The following is a 16,263-nucleotide window of genomic DNA, read 5'->3' on the forward strand; positions in this document are numbered from 1 at the left end:
CAATAGTACAGACTTTGCTTATTGTGTCGAAATCATATAAAGATTAAGTTTAAATTTGATCGGAAATTTTCGGGTCGTCACAGTACCGACCCGTTAAAGAAATTTCGTCCCCGAAATTTGATCGATCGTCATGGCTAATAGTAAGAATGTTTTCCTGACGAATATGAGCTGATAAATAGAGTTTTATTATTATTGAGTAATATAGATAAAACAATTCGATTATGCGAAGCGTACGAGGGAAGCTATCACAAAAGATTGAAATAGGAAAAGTAAAGATTCGTCTTAACTTTTGACAGAGTCAGGGTTGAATTCCGGAATTCAAGGGATTAAAGGAAACCTTTGTAATCTATAAGATTTGATTCTTCGGTAAATAAGGAAATTAGGATTCTCTTTGGTTAAATGCGATGATCTGTCTCGATTTCTCTGTCTGATACTTCACTATAAATCCACCCTCTTTATTTCCTTTATATTTTAGAGTTCCATCCTTTTGTTTTCTCTTCCCGACTTTAAGTCAAACAAATAATGGTCCAGAATTCGTAGGTATGGAGTTTCGAATGAACATGACTAATGTTCTAGGAAAGAAATTGTAATAGCACGATCTTGATTGGTTAAATTATCAAAATTTAAGAGAAAAGATAGAACCATCAAGAAATTATGTTCTTGATATGTTTATATATTAAATAGAATGTAATGGTCGTGTACCATGGCACATGTGTAACATCCCGCGTTTTTCCGTTAAATTTATTTTTAACACCGTCTTTTTTTTTTAAATAATATCTTTCGCTATTTAAATTCCCAATTTCCGTTGACTAACGTTTATAATATTCTCGTTATTTAATTATAACACCACTCGTCTACTCGAGCGTTTTTTTAAAATATTTCGTTTGGTTAATTCCCGCACCCGCTCTGAAACTTGAGGGACTAGTTCCGCCACTTGACCAAAGAGGTGGCTAGTAGTTGACTAGTCAACCACTCACCACCTCCACCCCTCATTCATCCATTTCTTTTTCCTTCTTTCTTTCTTTTTTTCTCTCAAGAACACAAACATAAATCATCATCTAAATCCGGATCGGGAAGCAAACTTCAAAACAAATTACATATTTGGAATCCTCTCTTCATCCTCTACAATTTGATACCAACTTCATCTCGTTTGGGTAACTTTCTAAAAACTCTAGATTTCTATAAATTCGTGTTTTTGACTTGAAATGGTGTTAGTTAGTGTCTATGGCTCGTGTATAACATGAATATATGTTTTGTTTGCTCGATTCGTTGTTTTGAGTAACTAGTTTGAACATTTGAAATGGGTTTGCTTAATCCTTGATTTTGGATGAGTTAATGTTGTTAGATTGTTAAAGTGCATGTTTTAATTGTGTTACTAGTATCACTAGCTTCGTTTGGATGTGTAGGTTGATTAAGAAAACTTCAAAAACCCGATTAATGATTTTGTGATGTTTGACTAGGGTTTGATAGTTCTTGACATGAACATTTGGATGTTTAAATGCCATGGAATGTTAATTGTTAGTGTTTAGTAGTAATGTATGCTTCATTACCTTCAAAACGGCATATCATATGTGTGAATTGGATTCCCGAAACTTAAAATGCAATTGATGAACTTGAAACTTTGAAAATGGACTTTTAAATGATCACTTGACGAGAAATCGGTTATGGAAAATGTTGTTTTTGTTTGATGAAACATGTTTAGTTGTGTTCCTTGTCAAAAGAGCTTTCCAACGGTATAAGATACGCTTTCTAATTGTTTACGGTTTGAGTTTTGCGTTTGTTTGAAATTTTACCAAGCCTTGAACAAGTGAAACAGGCCAGGGACCAGGCCACGGCCATTGTCGCGCCGCGGAGCAATTTGTCGCGCCGTGGCCCAAAGGGTGATTTTAGAACATGTTTTTCAAGCTTTCTGACCTTCAACATAGGCATTTGTCGCGCCGCGGAGCAATTTGTCGCGCCGTGACAATTGCCTGTTTCATCCGAACTTCAGCAAACTTGTTTTGGCCATAACTTTTTGACCGTAACTCCGTTTTCGATGAATCAAATATCGTTGGAAACGTAATAAGATTTCCTTTCTAATGGTAAGGTTTTGAAATGTCAACTCAAACTTTATTACAATCGTTCTAACATGCTTTTATACTTGATTCTTGCATGAAACTTGACAACGTGATTCACATGCTATACTATTCGAGTCGTAACGAGCCATAGGACTAATTGAACACATTTCACCCGACTTTGTGTCGTAACCGGTTAATTGATACAACTTATTTGTTTAGGTCAAGGCTAAGCAACTTTCATGCACACGTTTACTTGTTGAAGTACCTTTATACTCGTGCACTCGAGGTGAGATCATAGTCCCACTTTTTACTCTTTTGAACTTACTTTTGGGATGAGAAAACATAAACGATTCTTTTGAACTAAGTGAACACAAGAACGGGAAAACAAACATTCTACATACGAGTTTAGAACGAAAATCCTCAATCCGATTATCATTAGTTACATCAGATGGTGTAAGCGAGAACTTATGTTATATGGCCATATGGGTTTGACAAACCCTCATTCAAACGGTTCGCTACCGTTTACGAATGAAATATATTTTCGGGAACAGTGTTGTTCTAGCACTAATTGATGGGGTATTCAACGGACGGAACGTTAAGCTTTGATAATTGGGTGCTCGTGAATATTAACTTTTAGAATGTACTACTATTATTTCAACTTTGCAAATCTTGTGGTTCGACTTACTTTACTTTTACTCACTTACTCAAACCTATGATTTCACCAACGTTTTTGCGTTGACAGATTCTTCTATGTTTTCTCAGGTTTTCACATGGCTATTTGTTACACGCTTCCGCACTCTTTGGTTATTTGATTGGAGTCTACCATGCATGCATACGCTAGGGATAGCATTTTTGGATTCAAACTTTTGTCTACTTACGCTATTTATAGCAACTGTGGTTTCAAACTAATTATGTCGCAAGTTATTTCATTCATACTTATAACTTTGTAAACTTAAACTTATTGTCGATCCGTTTGTTAAACTAAACTTTGTACCTTTCAAATGAACGCGACATAATTTTGGTCAAACGAGTCTCATATAGGGACTACGACCACGCAACGGGACCTAAGTTAACGACGCCGTCAATAACAGTTTTGGTCGGGTCGTTACAGATGGTATCAGAGCGTTGGTTGTAGGGAACTAGGACGTGCATTAGTGTGTCTAACAGAGTCGTTAGGACGCATTAGTGAGTCTAGACTACAACCGGATAGTTAATCATTGCATTCTGACATACATTTGCTATAGATAGCACTTACTTGACTACTTGTGCATTATACTTGAATCATTCTTAGGAAAACTTTTTTAATGGTACCCAACCTTCATCATACGAACTCGTATTCTGCCACCTTGGTTCGGGAACTCTGACTCCTTGGTTGTTATTTCCCCCGTCTCATCTTACTATCCATGAATATTGTAAAGTCACTGTCACTACTCTAGATGAGTATCGTCATCACCATTTATCGCTACGGTTGCGTGCTACTCGTTATCATGACTCGTTACTCTTTTCATACCTGAATACCTTATTGTCTGACTCGAACCACATTGACGTGAACAATCATTTATACACTTCCCTCGGGGAACGCTTCTTTATAGTTGCACTAATTCTTTCGATTCAATACGAGTCACGTTTGAGACGTCGTTACATTTTGTTCATTTTAGATTTTCGCGATTACACGAACTTGAATCTATAGAGTGATGTGGGAATGGAGGTATGAGTTAGCATAATATAACGACACTCGATCAACGTGGTTATATTACGGTAAGACATACCAAAGTTCTAGTGACGCGTGATGGTGGTTAGACTCGATCAACCTAAACACCACCATGTGCCATGTACATGACTTCATCTTTTCATGGTTGGACATCCGAAAACTCCGAGAATATTTATAACAACCATACCGGGGACACACCTTCAATTATTGTCAAATTATATTTATGCTTCCGAATGAATTACCGATTCCATTCGACTTCAACCGTATGTCACACGGGTATACTAGCTCGTCCTCGCGCAGTCTTAATGACTAACTACAATTTACTCGTTATGCTCACATCGGGGCGGGAACTTCTTTTGCATCACCCTCGTACTTCCAGTTCAGGAGGTCCTTATTCTAAATTCTCAATGGAGAGCGACTCTTCACGTCATACAAGTATTCGCCGCGAGAGTGGATAGTCCTAACAATCGTTCTCAAAACCCGATAAGAACTTGCCCCGACGAACGTTTTTGGAAACCGATAAATCTTCCGCGACGCGAATTTTCTTGAGAAACTTGTCCTAGCTAACGTTTTCAATTCCTAGAAAACTTGTTCAATATGCCTTAGGGAAATGTACCTCGTTTCGGATCGAGATTCTCGTTTCACTTCTAGATTTCGGAGTGCCTTACAAAAAGCCTCGGGACCACGTTTAGACATGAGTACCGCGTACCATCCACAACCCGACGGACCGAACAACCATACGATTTAAATCATGAAAACCATAATACGAAATTGTATTACCAACTTCAATTCACCTGAGAAAAGTCTTGCCTTTAACCAAATTCTCTTACCACGATAGTTATCATTTGATTCTTAACGTCACACCTTTTGAAGCCACATGTGACCGGAAACGTCATTCTCCTTTGTCGAACCAAGTAAACGATGATCAATTCACCGGGGCCGAGCTTATTCATGAGCAATCGAGAGGATTTATTCATATTCAAGCAAGACCCTACGCGACTCGTAATCACCAAGAGCTACGCCGATGTTAGACGTAAACATTTCAAATTTCACGTGGGAAACCGCGTCACGTTAAGAGTCGCACCTTGGAAAGGTGCAATCCGTTTCGGGAAAACGTAGGAAGCTAAATCCGCGATATTTTGATCCTTTAAATTCTTGGGGTGTTTTGGACCCGTCGCTAGCCGTTTAGACTTTTCCGACTCATTTTGAGTCTCCGTTTATCCTACATTCGATGTATCAACTCAAAGACGTGTTTTGCGAAACGAGAACTTGTTATCTCCTTTGATGAACTCACTATCGACGATAACCCTCACTTCCTAGGAGGACCGGTTGAAACCATGAATCATGGAAGCCAAACCTTAAAACAACATATGATCCCGACCGTCAAAATTCGTGGAAATACTCAAGGACGTACCTTCACTTATTCGTAGAATTTACAACGCAAGGTCTCGAGTAAGATTCAACAACTACTACTTCCAACTAAATTTCGGGACGAAATTTCTTTTGAGGTGTGGATAATGTAACATCCCGCGTTTTTCCGTTAAATTTATTTTTAACACCGTCTTTTTTTTTTAAATAATATCTTTCGCTATTTAAATTCCCAATTTCCGTTGACTAACGTTTATAATATTCTCGTTATTTAATTATAACACCACTCGTCTACTCGAGCGTTTTTTTAAAATATTTCGTTTGGTTAATTCCCGCACCCGCTCTGAAACTTGAGGGACTAGTTCCGCCACTTGACCAAAGAGGTGGCTAGTAGTTGACTAGTCAACCACTCACCACCTCCACCCCTCATTCATCCATTTCTTTTTCCTTCTTTCTTTCTTTTTTTCTCTCAAGAACACAAACATAAATCATCATCTAAATCCGGATCGGGAAGCAAACTTCAAAACAAATTACATATTTGGAATCCTCTCTTCATCCTCTACAATTTGATACCAACTTCATCTCGTTTGGGTAACTTTCTAAAAACTCTAGATTTCTATAAATTCGTGTTTTTGACTTGAAATGGTGTTAGTTAGTGTCTATGGCTCGTGTATAACATGAATATATGTTTTGTTTGCTCGATTCGTTGTTTTGAGTAACTAGTTTGAACATTTGAAATGGGTTTGCTTAATCCTTGATTTTGGATGAGTTAATGTTGTTAGATTGTTAAAGTGCATGTTTTAATTGTGTTACTAGTATCACTAGCTTCGTTTGGATGTGTAGGTTGATTAAGAAAACTTCAAAAACCCGATTAATGATTTTGTGATGTTTGACTAGGGTTTGATAGTTCTTGACATGAACATTTGGATGTTTAAATGCCATGGAATGTTAATTGTTAGTGTTTAGTAGTAATGTATGCTTCATTACCTTCAAAACGGCATATCATATGTGTGAATTGGATTCCCGAAACTTAAAATGCAATTGATGAACTTGAAACTTTGAAAATGGACTTTTAAATGATCACTTGACGAGAAATCGGTTATGGAAAATGTTGTTTTTGTTTGATGAAACATGTTTAGTTGTGTTCCTTGTCAAAAGAGCTTTCCAACGGTATAAGATACGCTTTCTAATTGTTTACGGTTTGAGTTTTGCGTTTGTTTGAAATTTTACCAAGCCTTGAACAAGTGAAACAGGCCAGGGACCAGGCCACGGCCATTGTCGCGCCGCGGAGCAATTTGTCGCGCCGTGGCCCAAAGGGTGATTTTAGAACATGTTTTTCAAGCTTTCTGACCTTCAACATAGGCATTTGTCGCGCCGCGGAGCAATTTGTCGCGCCGTGACAATTGCCTGTTTCATCCGAACTTCAGCAAACTTGTTTTGGCCATAACTTTTTGACCGTAACTCCGTTTTCGATGAATCAAATATCGTTGGAAACGTAATAAGATTTCCTTTCTAATGGTAAGGTTTTGAAATGTCAACTCAAACTTTATTACAATCGTTCTAACATGCTTTTATACTTGATTCTTGCATGAAACTTGACAACGTGATTCACATGCTATACTATTCGAGTCGTAACGAGCCATAGGACTAATTGAACACATTTCACCCGACTTTGTGTCGTAACCGGTTAATTGATACAACTTATTTGTTTAGGTCAAGGCTAAGCAACTTTCATGCACACGTTTACTTGTTGAAGTACCTTTATACTCGTGCACTCGAGGTGAGATCATAGTCCCACTTTTTACTCTTTTGAACTTACTTTTGGGATGAGAAAACATAAACGATTCTTTTGAACTAAGTGAACACAAGAACGGGAAAACAAACATTCTACATACGAGTTTAGAACGAAAATCCTCAATCCGATTATCATTAGTTACATCAGATGGTGTAAGCGAGAACTTATGTTATATGGCCATATGGGTTTGACAAACCCTCATTCAAACGGTTCGCTACCGTTTACGAATGAAATATATTTTCGGGAACAGTGTTGTTCTAGCACTAATTGATGGGGTATTCAACGGACGGAACGTTAAGCTTTGATAATTGGGTGCTCGTGAATATTAACTTTTAGAATGTACTACTATTATTTCAACTTTGCAAATCTTGTGGTTCGACTTACTTTACTTTTACTCACTTACTCAAACCTATGATTTCACCAACGTTTTTGCGTTGACAGATTCTTCTATGTTTTCTCAGGTTTTCACATGGCTATTTGTTACACGCTTCCGCACTCTTTGGTTATTTGATTGGAGTCTACCATGCATGCATACGCTAGGGATAGCATTTTTGGATTCAAACTTTTGTCTACTTACGCTATTTATAGCAACTGTGGTTTCAAACTAATTATGTCGCAAGTTATTTCATTCATACTTATAACTTTGTAAACTTAAACTTATTGTCGATCCGTTTGTTAAACTAAACTTTGTACCTTTCAAATGAACGCGACATAATTTTGGTCAAACGAGTCTCATATAGGGACTACGACCACGCAACGGGACCTAAGTTAACGACGCCGTCAATAACGGTTTTGGTCGGGTCGTTACAACATGATGACGTTAAAATCTGTGAATCATCACGTTCCATTAGAAACTCAGCATGACTTACTGTAATATAATCACATTGATCAAGTATCATTATATTATACTAACTCATGCTTCAGCTCCCAACACTACTTCAAAAATACTCATAATTTACATTCGAATTTTTCAGAATTTAGAACTAAAACAGTTTCCTTTCTGATGTAATACAGATAACGCGAGGAGATAGATGATTTCAGATAAGAATAGTTATGAAAATATCTTCAGAAATATCGAGGATATTTATAATGAAAGATATGATAATATCTTAGAATTTCTAATATCAACGAATGATGAGAAAGATTTGTCTGCAAAGGTTTAGAGTTAGGAGCAAGGTAATCATTAATGACTACAGCAGATACTGAATCATTTGGATTCTTTGAAGGCAGGTTTAGTCTTTGTGATTTGCACACAGTCTCCTTCATGATTTGTTCTATCCATTTTCCAGTTCCAACTTTTCTTCTTTGCCAACATGCTATTCTTTATCATCAAACTTTTAACTGTTAATGTTGTTTACAGCTTTTACTGCTTCATCAGCATTTTCAAAATTTGGTGTTTTGATTCATAGACTGGTTGCTTTTCAGAATTTCAGAATGGAAGATCATTTCACACCCCCAAATAGGGCCTGGGGTATTTGTGACTAATTATATCAAATTACAGTTGTATAAACGAGAACGACTCTAAATGAGACGTTTATTGAGTTTTGCAGCGGAAGATAAATAGATTACATTGTATTTAGAGTATTAAATGTCTTTAATTGATATGATATGTAATGAAGACTCCAAGCATAGCAAGCAATCATCATGAAAGCAACAGATATACAGCGGAAGCAATATTTAAGTACCCGAGAATAAACATGCTTTAAAAAGTCAACACGAGGTTGAGTGAGTTCATAGGTTTATCATAAATCAATAGTTCAGTATAGCATTAGACCACAAGATTTAAGTTTAAAGTTGATTGATACCAAATATATCAATCGAAAGAGTTGCTGTTTGTAATATCGTGACTAAGCAAAGTTACCCCGTAACACCTTGTACTGTCAGTGTCGTTGAATCATTATTATGTATCCAAAGACCAACGGTCAAATGGACAGAGACGTCACTCTCAGTAGCGCTACTCACAATAACTAAGCTTGCATCTTATACCTCAGTAATTAATGATATTACGGTAGGGATTTAGCATGACAAAGCACGTATATAACATAAAAGTTTGAGTACTTCTGTCTAAATGTAAAACAGTTATAAAAGTTGCGCATGTATTCTCAGCCCAAAAATATAGATAAAAAGGGAGCAAATGAACTCACGATAATGTATTTCGTATTTCGTAATAATTAATCTTATGAGCAGTACTGAACAAGTGCAGAGTTGTCCTCGGATTCACGAACCTATATCAAGTATGTACATTAAAATATATAATGACAATTAACCTGTTTATATATTAATATTATTAACATACTTCCTATATTAATAATTAATTAATTTATTAGTTATATTCCTTTTTATATATTTCAAATTAATACTTAATATATGTATATATCATATTTAAAGTATATGACGTGTCTTTTATTATAAATATCATATTTTAGTGTTTAGACGTATCATATCATGCATTAAAACTTATTATATTTGTTTTCAATATTTGAAATAAGTATTAAATGTTATTTTAAAAAGGTAATTTAAAATATTTTATTGTTAGTAATAATCATAAAAATAATGATATTAGTATTAATATTAATAACCTTAATAGTAATTGTAGTTCTTAATAGAAATGATCAGTTTAATAATAATGATAATGAAAATAATAATTTTGATAATAATACTAATAAAGATAAAATGATACTAATACTAATAACAATGATAATGATAATAATTTGTATTTTTGCGAAATAATAGTAATAATAATTCTAATCATAATCATAATAACAGTAACCAATAATAATAATAATAATAATAATAATAATAATAATAATAATGATAATAATATAAGTTATTTTAATGGTGACAATAATAATCATGATATTAATAATACTTATTAACATAACAGTAATTAATAATTAATAATAATAATAATAATAATAATAATAATAATATTATTAATAATAATAATAATAATAATAACAAGGATAATAATAATGATAATAATGAAAATAAAAGACTACCTTTAATTGTTTTTCCAAAAAAAAATGCTAACGACCAGGCTCGAACCCACGACCTCCCGTTCACAAGACAACACCCAAACCATCCAAGCTGCTTCGTTTTTCTATTATATTACCCATTATTTATTTATTTAACCCGTATTCTGTGTTCATCATCTTCTTCCCCAATTCAGTCGACCAGAACCATTACAATAACCTTTTAATTATTAAAACTTGTAATTTAAATTGAAACATTTCAGCTTGTATGGATTTTTATTTACCAGAAAAGAAGAAAGAAAAAAAAATCTAAAAGAACTGCAGCAGCAGTTTTGTATTTGACGGAAAAAAATATAAAAAAATAAAACTTATAACTTGATTCAATAATTAAGATGTAGTGACCCGAAATTTTCCATGTTTATATATATTAATTGAGATTGATATTTACATGATTAAATGTTTCCAACATGTTAAGCAATCAAACTTGTTAAGACTTGATTAATTGAAATATGTTTCATATAGACAATTGACCACCCAAGTTGACCGGTGATTCACGAACGTTAAAACTTGTAAAAACTATATGATGACATATATATGGATATATATATAGTTAACATGATACTATGATAAGTAAACATATCATTAAGTATATTAACAATGAACTACATATGTAAAAACAAGACTACTAACTTAATGATTTTTAAACGAGACATATATGTAACGATTATCGTTGTAAAGACATTTAATGTATATATATCATATTAAGAGATATTTATACATGATAATATCATGATAATATAACAATTTAAAATCTAATTTGATATTATAAACATTGGGTTAACAACATTTAACAAGATCGTTAACCTAAAGGTTTCAAAACAACACTTACATGTAACGACTAACGATGACTTAACGACTCAGTTAAAATGTATATACATGTAGTGTTTTAATATGTATTTATACACTTTTGAAAGACTTTAATACACTTTTCAAAATACTTCTACTTAACAAAAATGCTTACAATTACATCCTCGTTCAGTTTCATCAACAATTCTACTCGTATGCACCCGTATTCGTACTCGTACAATACACAGCTTTTAAATGCATGTACTATTGGTATATACACTCCAATTATCAGCTCTTATCAGCCCATGTGAGTTACCTAACACATGTGGGAACCATCATTTGGCAACTAGCATGAAATATCTCATAAAATTATAAAAATATGAGTAATCATTCATGACTTATTTACATGAAAACAAAATTACATATCCTTTATATCTAATCCATACACCAACGACCAAAAACACCTACAAACACTTTCATTCTTCAATTTTCTTCATCTAATTGATCTCTCTCAAGTTCTATCTTCAAGTTATAAGTGTTCTTCATATATTCTACAAGTTCTAGTTACATAAAATCAAGAATACTTTCAAGTTTGCTAGCTCACTTCCAATCTTGTAAGGTGATCATCCAACCTCAAGAAATCTTTGTTTCTTACAGTAGGTTATCATTCTAATACAAGGTAATAATCATATTCAAACTTTGGTTCAATTTCTATAACTATAACAATCTTATTTCAAGTGATGATCTTACTTGAACTTGTTTTCGTGTCATGATTCTGCTTCAAGAACTTCGAGCCATCCAAGGATCCGTTGAAGCTAGATCCATTTTTCTCTTTTCTAGTAGGTTTATCCAAGGAACTTAAGGTAGTAATGATGTTCATAACATCATTCGATTCATACATATAAAGCTATCTTATTCGAAGGTTTAAACTTGTAATCACTAGAACATAGTTTAGTTAATTCTAAACTTGTTTGCAAACAAAAGTTAATCCTTCTAACTTGACTTTTAAAATCAACTAAACACATATTATATATCTATATGATATGCTAACTTAATGATTTAAAACCTGGAAACACGAAAAATACCGTAAAACCGGATTTACGCCGTCGTAGTAACACCGCGGGCTGTTTTGGGTTAGTTAATTAAAAACTATGATAAAATTTGATTTAAAAGTTGTTATTCTGAGAAAATGATTGTTATTATGAACATGAAACTATATCCAAAAATTATGGTTAAACTCAAAGTGGAATATGTTTTCTAAAATGGTCATCTAGACGTCGTTCTTTCGACTGAAATGACTACCTTTACAAAAATGACTTGTAACTTATTTTTCCGACTATAAACCTATACTTTTTCTGTTTAGATTCATAAAATAGAGTTCAATATGAAACCATAGCAATTTGATTCACTCAAAACGGATTTAAAATGAAGAAGTTATGGGTAAAACAAGATTGGCTAATTTTTCTCATTTTAGCTACGTGAAAATTGGTAACAAATCTATTCCAACCATAACTTAATCAACTTGTATTGTATATTATGTAATCTTGAGATACCATAGACACGTATACAATGTTTCGACCTATCATGTCGACACATCTATATATATTTTGGAACAACCATAGACACTCTATATGTGAATGTTGGAGTTAGCTATACAGGGTTGAGGTTGATTCCAAAATATATATAGTTTGAGTTGTGATCAATACTGAGATACGTATACACCGGGTCGTGGATTGATTCAAGATAATATTTATCGATTTATTTCTGTACATCTAACTGTGGACAACTAGTTGTAGGTTACTAACGAGGACAGCTGACTTAATAAACTTAAAATATCAAAATATATTAAAAGTGTTGTAAATATATTTTGAACATACTTTGATATATATGTATATATTGTTATAGGCTCGTGAATCAACCAGTGGCCAAGTCTTACTTCCCAACGAATTAAAAATCTGTGAAAGTGAGTTATAGTCTCACTTTTAAAATCTAATATTTTTGGGATGAGAATACATGCAGGTTTTATAAATGATTTACAAAATAGACGCAAGTACGTGAAACTACATTCTATGGTTGAATTATCGAAATCGAATATGCCCCTTTTTATTAAGTTTGGTAATCTAAGAATTAGGGAACAGACACCCTAATTGACGCGAATCCTAAAGATAGATCTATTGGGCCTAACAAATCCCATCCAAAGTACCGGATGCTTTAGTACTTCAAAATTTATATCATATCCGAAGGGTATCCCGGAATGATGGGGATATTCTTATATATGCATCTTGTTAATGTCGGTTACCAGGTGTTCACCATATGAATGATTTTTATCTCTATGTATGGGATGTGTATTGAAATATGAAATCTTGTGGTATATTATTATGATTTGATATATATAGGTTAAACCTATAACTCACCAACATTTTTGTTGACGTTTTAAGCATGTTTATTCTCAGGTGATTATTAAGAGCTTCTGTTGTCGCATACTTAAATAAGGACGAGATTTGGAGTCCATGCTTGTATGATATTGTGTAAAAACTGCATTCAAGAAACTTATTTTGTTGTAACATATTTGTATTGTAAACCATTATGTAATGGTCGTGTGTAAACAGGATATTTTAGATTATCATTATTTGATAATCTACGTAAAGCTTTTTAAACCTTTATTGATGAAATAAGGGTTATGGTTTGTTTTAAAATGAATGCAGTCTTTGAAAAACGTCTCATATAGAGGTCAAAACCTCGCAACGAAATCAATTAATATGGAACGTTTTTAATCAATAAGAACGGGACATTTCATAAGACGTTTTTAGACTATGGTTCCTTCATGAAATAGTTTGAAAATCATACCTATAAACTATTAGAATCGTCAATTGTACTTGAAACACCATAATGACTTCGAATTTCTTGATGATCCAACCGTTTGACTTTTTAAAAAAAAACTTTGACTCAATAATTCAGGCTCGATAGAAAGAATTGGGAGTTGGGATTTCACAGATAGTATGAATGAAGGGTTCCTAACAAAACCACATTTATAGATTTTTAAATGGATTTTGATTTCGAAGTTTTGGAAAAAAAAATAAAAGAAACAGAGAACTAGAGCTCATGTTTTTTTTTTATTTGATTGCAGTATTCTACAATCCCATATATAAACGAAAACGATGATGCTAATCAAATGTGTAAAGCAGTATCTTGATCATTGTTTAATGTTAATGGGTTGATCACGATCAAGCAATCAAACATAAATAAAAGCAGATAATTATACAAAAAATATAAAAGCAAATTCACGATCGATTAAAAATGGAAAAACAGATTAAGATCACCTAATGCTAATCACGATCAGTTAAAAAATTCAAAAGCAGTATATACCTAATTTAGGTATTAGGTTATGTCTGATTCTTTTTATTTAATTAATATTAATAATTATTAATAATAATAATAATAATAATAATAATAATAATAATAATACTTTTAATATTATTAATAAAAATAAAAATAATAATAATACTCAATAATGATAATAATGTTTATGATTTCATTAATGGTAATAATAATGATATTAATAATAATAATAGATTGTAGTATTGATAATAATAATACTTATAATAATAATAATAATGTTAAATACAAGATTAATGATAATTATTAATCATAACAATATTATTAATAAGTTGTATTAATTTAACAATAATGATATTTATAATAATTTTAATAATTTTAGTCAAGTGATAATACTAATAATATTATTAATTATGATAATGATAATTATTAATATTAATAATAATAATTATAATAATATTAATAATAATACTGATGATTGTAAATGATATATATATATATACACACATATATATTAACATATCTTTTTATAGCCGGTTCGTGAATCATTGGAAACAGTCGAAGTTAGTTTAAATTTAATCAAAAAATTTTCGGGTTATCACTATAACGTCCCCCAGATAGGGCCTGGAAGAAACGTCACTAATATCAAATAAACCAAGATATTATAATATATGAGAACAATACTAAATGAAAAAATAAACTTTATTGAGAGTACGCATCGGAAAATGAAATGTCGTTACAATGATGGAAGTAACAATAATGTAAATGTTCAAATGCAAAAGTAAATAATGTGATATCTCTTGATCCTATGTCCAAGTAGCATCACATAAGTAGTAAGTAAGAAAGCTTGAATCAATCAGCACCTGAGACAAAACATGCTAAAGTGTCAACCAAAAAGGTTGAGTGAAGTTCATAGGTTTAACAAATAAGTTTGACCATTTTTTTTAGACCACAAGATTTAGTTTGTAAAGTTGATCTCCCGCAGGATCAAAAAGTAGATCTCGCAGATCTAAAAGTTATGCTAGTGCGTGATATTTAGACTAAACGTTCAAGTTTGCCCCAAAGACAAGTTGTAGTTTATACTTGTCGGTTTAGTTTCATTATTAAGTAATACAATGACTTGGTCAAATGTATCGGGGACGTTACTCCCGATAGGCCTACCCCCAATAATTAAGCATGCATTTAACGAGCAATTAAAAATATCACTGTAGGGACTTAGTCGGACATAGCCGGGTATAGCATAGTTTAGTAGTTTGGTACTTGTGTCTAAGTTGTAAAATGTAAAAACAGCATGTGTCTCACCCCAATAAAAGTAAGTAAGTTTGCTAGCAATAAAGAGTGGGGCTATGAATTCACCTTAGTAAGTAGAGAGAGAGAGTTATTCCTCGGAATAGAAAGTTGGATGAGTGAGCAGAAAAGTCAACCTATTGACATTTAGGAGTAGTAAGTGTTTTTGCCCAAGTTTAAGTAGATGTTTAAGTATGATAGTGTTGTAAGTATAGTTCATTTTACTAAGTTTCCTTTCCTAGTAAGTTTCTATTTTTAGAAAGTTTCCACTTTTAGTAGATTTCTTATCTTAGTAAGTTTCTATAACTAGAAAGTTTTTACTTTAAGAGTGTTTTCTATTTTAGGATACTTGTTGTATTAGATAAGCTTCCAATCACCCCTTTCCTTTTGAATGGCCATTTCAGGTCTAGGGGCTTGAGCTATAGGATCCTTTAAATCGGAAATCCAAACCCTTCTGCCTAGAGTTTCGTAGAAACCATTCGTCAAGAAAGTTCGAAGATCTATACATCTCTAATACATATCCCAAAATGTTTTTATGTGTTTTAATATAAGTAGTAGGTTATAGGTGCTAGTAATAATAATAGTGTATACATGTTAATTAATAGTATAAGTAGTATTAAGGTTTCATTAATTAGGGTTAGTTAATTAAAGTAGTATTTTAATGATTAGGGTTTAGAGTTTTGAGGATCTAAATAATATGAATGTTAAGATCATGCACGAATATGATTATGAATATAAACATGAATTGAAAGAAAGATTTACAAGTTTTTAGATTTTGGATCATACCTTGTTAATGATGATGAAGATTAACAAGAAACAAGAAGAAAACTTGGTGATGAAGATCAAATAACCCAAATAATGAAGAAGACGCTTGAAAATCTTGATGAACAC

This window comes from Rutidosis leptorrhynchoides, chromosome 4 (assembly GCF_046630445.1).
Source record: "Rutidosis leptorrhynchoides isolate AG116_Rl617_1_P2 chromosome 4, CSIRO_AGI_Rlap_v1, whole genome shotgun sequence".
Lineage (NCBI taxonomy): Eukaryota > Viridiplantae > Streptophyta > Magnoliopsida > Asterales > Asteraceae > Rutidosis > Rutidosis leptorrhynchoides.